This window comes from Montipora capricornis, chromosome 14, assembly GCF_036669925.1.
Source record: "Montipora capricornis isolate CH-2021 chromosome 14, ASM3666992v2, whole genome shotgun sequence".
NCBI lineage: Eukaryota > Metazoa > Cnidaria > Anthozoa > Scleractinia > Acroporidae > Montipora > Montipora capricornis.
Genome location: NC_090896.1, coordinates 16581144 through 16588643, shown reverse-complemented (window position 1 = coordinate 16588643; position 7500 = coordinate 16581144).

The window sequence follows — 7500 nt, the reverse complement described above, 5'->3', positions numbered from 1 at the left end:
GGTTTGTTGGTCAGACACCAGTCCAAAATTCCTGAGTCCTGGGTCAACACGTTAATAATTTGAGTCCAGCCGTAGGAGCGTTTAAAGGGGGTTGGGGCGATATTAGTCGATGTTGGGTGGAAATCTATAGTGACCAAGACCAGACACTCAAGGTGACGGAGTGTGTAAGAGTCGACCATCGTTTTAACGTGTTCGCATAATTTTGCATTGTCCTCTGCAAAAGCTGAAGGGGGGTGGTAGATAATGCTGAGAAGAATCGACGAAATGCCCCTGGGTAGGCGAGTAGGTTGCAAATGCACCCACAATGACTCTGAAATACCATCAAGATCAGGAGCATCGAGACGACAGCTCCCGATTTTACAGTTTACATATACAGCAACGCCACCACCAGAAAGTATACGTGCGATCCCTACGGTAAAAGACGTAATTTAGGAGAGGAGGGTCAGGTATTACATCTGACAACCAGGTGTCCGAGACACAGACTTTGTCCACCTCGTTATTAGCAACAATACATTGAAGCTCGTCGATCTTTGGAGCTAATGAGCGAGCATTACGTATCAGAAGCGAGGGAACTGTGATGGATTCACGAATTTCCTGTCCAGGAGCAGGTAAAGCGAGACCAATATTAAATGACAGGAGGCCTGCGGCTTGAGCCGCAGGATAGCCAGACCGATGGCGAGATCTATGGCCGCCTCTCCTCGAGCGAAAACGTTTACGAATACCCAAATCCTCGAGTCTGTTCCATAAATAAGATGGAATGATGGATTTAGACTGACCTCAAGAAAGGACTGGAGTACTCCAGCCTAGCAGGTGTTGAAGTTGATGTATCACAGGATCTGACATGGCCGGACAACTGGGATCGATTGATCGAACCAAACCAGTGACCACAGAACAGCCACAAGTCCAAAGATGGCACAATAAAGTACACCACTGAACCACATAAGTAGTACGGAACCAAACCATGCCACATGTTAAGCGCAAAGGAGAGAAATTTCGACACACAAAGACAATTTTTACAGACACAAATTACACGTGGCAGCCATAACAGGCGCCGCTGACCATCCGGCCTAAATAAGGCCTAAATAACATTCAGGTTAGCCTGTTTACGGTTAGCTCTCAATAATAGTAAGGGTAACGCCTTAACGGTCTGCACGGTCTTCACTCTGCGTTTTGGATTGACCGGGAAAGAATCTATCACACCCTCGGCCACAAGCCGAACCCCTTTGTTGTGAAATTTTTTGGCCGACTCAAGTCCAGATTTCTGGAAAAACAGTTGGCCTTACTGGTAAATAAATACTGTAGTATCGAAATGGACACCGGCTTAGGATTCTGAGGGGGCATAAAGCAAGATGAAAACAAATAAATGTACAAGTGTAGCTTGTAAGGGCATTTAGTAATATGCTTTCTTTAAGGTCATAACAGCTTTGAATTGTTTTCCAATGTTATATAACACAAATTTGGTCCTTACAGGCTACTTAGCTTAGCATTCTTATCAAAAATGCCGTGCGGAAGATCCGTCAGCTGGTTTTCTGATAAATCTCTACAAAACAAACAAAACAAAAAATATGTCATGTGTGTCGCAAAATTTACAACCTTAAATTTAACCAACCAAAAGACTTCAAGGACCATCGAACAGTGGAGGATGTTGAGGCTATATTATCATCACTGTTTTGCTGAGGCGAAGGAAATCGATGAAGAAGACAACGAGTTCGAGACGGAGAATAAGGGCGAGAGCGATGGCGAGTAAACTCTTCATAAGGTGAAAGCTATTTAACAAACGGCTCCCTTGGGAAGAATCTGCGTAAAATTTCCTTTAGTTATCGACACCTGAGAGAGGAAAAAATTGATCAAACCCGCGGCTAAAGGCCGAGCCCCTTTGTTGTGAACTTTTTTTGGCCGATTCTAGTCCAAATTTCTGAAAAACAGTTGGGCTTATTGGTAAATAATTACTGTAGTATCAAAATGGACACCGGCTTAGGATTCTGAGGGGAATAAAGCGAGATGGATAACGAACAAAGGAGGAGGGACTGGCAGAAGGGTGCACCGTGAAAGGAAAGAATGAGAGCAAAGGATTGATGGTGCCTCGTCTGAAACCCGCACTTCAAATGTACTTTTCTTTTAGTTACCAGTATAGTATCTTGTGACCAGTGGTGTCAACAGCGCCACACGCCTTTTATTGTGCATTGCCCAATCAAAACACTGCCACATGCTTTCTGTTGGGCATTTTGATGCACAGGAAATAATGAAAGACTGAAATCTAAAATGATTTATAATTCGTTGCCATTACTGGCCAGAGTAATTATTGGGGAGCTTAAGCAACGGTGCGGGCGACAGCAAAAAGAACATTGTTTTTTTTACATTATTGTAATCTCTTCATGACTATTTTAAGTTTTTTTTAATATTACAAGAGTGCGGTAGTTTCTCAAAAGTGACACTGGTCGGCACGGCTCTAAATTTAGTGCTGACGTGTTTGTACTGCTGACGACGGTATAGAAATGGACAAAAGTGAAAAACGTACGTGCGGGGCGTGCGAAGCTATTGTTTTTGTTCACTTAGCATGCAAATTTGTGACGTTCTCGTTGTCGTCGCTGTTTCAAGCTCCCTGTTGTTTCCTGTATCCAAAATTTTGTGACGAGGGTGAAAGTTTATTGTTGAAGTTATCGTTTTGGGGTTGTAAGCAGTGTTAAGGCGGTAAACAGTTGTCACAAAATAGAATTTTGGCTATAGTATTAATTGTAGAAGACTCGAAAAGGGTAATAAAGAGGGTCTTGTCTGATGGTTTTCTAGTTTATAGTATTGAAAAGGCCTGTCAATAACTGCGCTTGCCTTGTCACGTTCTCCAATTTTGCGCTGCAGTTCTAGGTACAATTCCTCCACTCCCGGTGATCAATCTTTCAATTCTTCAGAGTGTCCACCCTGGTGATCAGCCAGTGCCACTTAATATCGGGTCCTTCTAGTCATGGTCTCTAGATCTTTGGTAGTGGTAGAATCCAAAAAGTATTGCCGGATGTAAGGAAGTTTTAGTTTTCTCCTTCCAGACAGGAGATGAGAAAGTATTAGAGGTTCCTCCGTCCACTTCAATTAGAACCGTCATCAACTCTTCAAGCGTGAGCTTAGTATTTCCAAGTTGCTTCTTAAGGCACCTCTAAGTAGATTTAAACCACGTCTTCGAAAAGCCTCCCCAACAGGGTGCTTTTGCTAAGTTAAATCGATATTCAATCTCCTCTCACTCAAGAAAGATGTCACCTGCGGAGTCAGCAGCTGAACTTGGGAACACATTGTTCTCCGACAAATCTTCTAAAACTATGCAGGAACGCCTGGGTAGTCGTTGCGCAAGAGTACAATGCAGTGTAAAGCTTCAGATGTGCGGCTCTGGAATTCGGTTCCCTCAAACATTTGACTTGATTTGTGTTAACTGTTAATTTCAGTTTACAGGGTCCCCAATTAGTGCTCCAGCGCTAGAACGACTAGACACTTACATAAAGTTCCTTTCCTTTCATTTTCTCAAAGAGCGGTCCAAGAAGTCAATTCGAACACTTGAAAATGGGTGTTGATCCTCAAGCCTAAAGTGAGGTAGCTGAGCAGTGGGTGGTGGAGAGTAGTGCTTCCCCTCTAGCGTCCGACACCTGTTCCAACTTTAGATCACTTTCTTGACAATCTGCCGACCCTTTATTAGCCAATAGTGAGTGCGAAGCCCTGCAAAAGTTTCCTTAACACAGTTGTGCATAATTATCCTTTTCATGGCAGTTCCTTATGATTAAGGTAGTAAGAGGACTGGGGTGGGAGGGGGGAATGGGGGCGGATAAGAGCAGGACACTTAGTTTCATACAGCAAATTAGAATACATCGGCCTTCCCTTACATCTTGTAACTCCATGGTTCCAAGACTTGCTGCCAGCTCTTCGAGCCTTTCTTCTTCTATGGCTTTCTGCAACTCCTTCACCCACTTGATCTGGTAGCATTTAGTGCAATACTAAAATATCTCGGGGACTGTGCCTTCATTTCCCCTAATAATTCATCAAGGGGGATTCTCAGTCTTTTTTAGGAGTTGTAATGGCTAAGCATCTTTAGTCTTTAGGTAGCTTCAACAGAAGGGTCCCTTCTACCATTTCGCGTCAGAACTGAGAACAGAATCCTTAACACCTCTGGATGGCAGATATGCAGGCTTGTCAACTCCAGGACAGAACCTCCCCTGTTTCGGTTCGACACAAGCGCAAACTTTATCTACACGGTTCTGCACAAACTGTTTCCAAACTCTTGACTCCCCCAGTTATCCAATACAGTGAGACTAGTGAGTCAGTCCAGCAACACTGTTTGTTAATGACAAGGGATTTCTCAAGAGCTTCTCTAACGTACACAACTAGTCTTGACAGGAAAACAACATTGACCAATTCAAGCCTAGGAATGGTTTTTTTGTTCAATGGGGCGACTTGGGTTTGAAAAGCGACTACTCTAGTGAATGTTCCCAGGTCTGTTACCATCCTCACAAAACTAAGTCAGCATTGGCGGTGTCGAAGGATTCTTAAAACCATGCAGCTCTGCCGATTCAATCCGTCCTACAGCAGCAGATACATAACAATGTGGAATAGGGATATCGCTAGTCCTTTGTAAATTAGTAATCTAAATGCTCCAGCGCCTTGCAGATTTGTGGTCGAGAGATTCGTCCCACATCTTCTTGTCGTTACGCAGTTTTTGGAGTAGGATCTTCATCAACATAAGCACTGGTGAGATCAGCCCAAGGGGATCATAGATTCTTGCAATAACACGGAGAAAATTGGGCTTTGAAGCCGGTAAATTGAGGTAAAGTCTCATTGTAAGAGTGTCTTCCTTGTTGTTCCAGATAACCTCCAAGTACTTGTCCTCGTACTCTACGCCACAGGGTCCGGAGAAAAAGGTTGCATAGCTTTCATCTTCTTCTGACACCGTTCTCGCAGGAAACTTAGAGTTGGGTATATATAAGGCTTTATTATTTGATTTTCGCGAAACAGAATTACATCAATAACAATAATTAAAATTAAATAAATAGAATAAAATAAAATAAACGTAAAATATAGACTATGCTTTATATGATTTGTTTCCTAACAATCTAGCCCCATGCTGTATGAAAGAGTTCATGTTCCTATTCGTTCATGGAATGGGAACTCCCACTCGTTGAGCCCTAAGGGAATACGATTGGGGTCTTGAAATTAGAAACTTACAGCAAGGATGGGGACCTTCTGAATGTAAGATTTCCTTAAAAGCGTGTGCTGTGTGACTGTCCTCTCTTACATTCAGGGGCTCCAGAGTCACTCTGGTTAGACCTGATATGTCTAGAGAGCAATATTGAATACGCTGTAGATCCTCAGCCAGATAGTTTGGGATGCCTCCTCAGATGGGTGATGTGTATTCAAGAAGTGGACGAATTTTTGTTGTATGCATTTGGTTCAGACTCATTAAACAATTTCATCAGCTCGTTGGCGTTTGAGATCCATTTTCGAAGCCTGAACCGTCCTTCACTCATTCAGGGCCCAGCCCACTAAGAAAATTCCAGCCCCTCCCGCACACAATCGACTCCAGTGCTTAGATCATCCACATAGAGTGACTTTGGCATCTTGTTCGCAAACTCTGGATCGACTTCCTCTTAGGTCGAGATGTGATGCCTTAGTGTTCCGTTGACCAGAATCGGGCTTGCGTTGACTCCAAAAACAACTCTAGCTAAATGCTTCACAACAATACAGGGATTCTCCTTAGATAAGTAGTCAATCCAAAGAAATCGCAAGGTATCTCTGTCTTCCTCATACACTGAGACCATTAAAAACGCCTTTTCAATGTCACCTATCAAGGCTATCTTGTTCTGGCGAAATCGTACAAGAGTATTCATCAGGTTTGCGAGAGGGGATAGGCCAGCATGAAAACAACTGTTCAATGAAACACCATTGGTGGATGCAGAGGCGTCGTATACCACTCATAGGTTTGTTGTTTGCTTTTTAATTCTTAGAACCTCATGATAGGGCAGGTAGTGGACCTTCCCTGCAGGAGCCAGTTTAGATGATGAGATACCTTCAATGATCCCTCTTTCCATTTATTCCCTAACAACATTATATTCACTCATAACTTCCTGGTGCTGCCTCAGTCTTCTTACGTTGCTTTCTAGTCGTCTAAAACTCAGTTCATAATTGTCTGGCAACACAGGGTGGGAACTCTTCAAAGGTAGCTTAACCTCGTATCTCTCACCATTGAAGTTGAATTCTACCCTGAATTTCTCATGTACGGTGTCACAGTTCTCCTTATTCCAATAGATTCGAGCTCCCAAAACCTTGCCAACTGGTCATCCAGATCGACGAGTTGTGTATCTGTCCTTAAGGTGTGAGCAGAGCACTCACACAGTTGACTGCGAGGGAAGTAGCAGTGCTTGGCTGATTGACAGCACCAGACAACACCCCTCTAAGTCTTGTGTTTAAGGCTACTGGTCCAGAGTTTCCACGTTTTATTTGTCTTGTGACTATGTTCCAATAACTGTCAGAACTAACCAACATATCTATTTCAAGGGCAGGTTTCTCAGTAGGACCAACAGCAAGCTGCATCCCCTTTAAGTGAGGGTAACTCTGGAAGGCATTCTCAATGGCTTGATTCTGCAGAGGAGCACATATAACAGGTACCACAAAGGCTGTCATGTAACAGTTCAGATCATTGTCCAATCCTCTGAGGCTAAACTGTACAGCTTCACACTCTTACATCTGACCCTCTTCTGAGCCGAACGTCTTTATCATCAGTTTCTCAGTGCAAATGAATTGCAGCTTTAGGTCTTCCTTTAGTCTGCATGACAAATACGATCTTTGGCTGCAGCTATCCAAAATATCTCTTGCCATCAGAAACGTCGCATCAGGGCCTGCTCCCGAGACAACTGCGTGAGCAGTTTGTAACATCACAGAGATTTTCGCATCAATGTACAGGGTTGATATTTGTTGACAACCTCCCAATCCTCCACCTTGATCAGTGTTTGGGAACAAAGATGGTTGGCAAAATGTTGTCTGTGGCTGAGACATTTGACGAATTTATCCCAAATGCTAACATGGTGTCGACCACCACAATCCTTGCATCGTAGCTTTGACGTACAATCTCTGCTTAAGTGTTGCCCCATCAGGCACGTGAAGCACCTTCCCTTTCTCCTCAAGATGCCGAGTCGTGTGCGTACATCTACTGCCATTGGACAATCAACCGAAGGATGAAGATTTCCGCAATAAGCGCAAGTCAGTGAACCTTGATTACGCCTCTTAGTTGAAGACAGAATTGTCGCAGCAGTTGGAACTTAAGGTCATTTCCTCTTTTCTTAGTCCCCCATAAGACTGCATCTTTCCCTGGCTTCTACTTCTTCCGGAAACGATTTCAGCAATTTTTCATGATGCCAAATTCCACCCTCAAAGTGTCGAGTTATGATGAGTCTCGGTTCTGCAGGCAACTTGTTCATCACAGGCACTAAAAAACTACCATAGGCATAGGAGGCTATACCAAGGGCCCCCAGT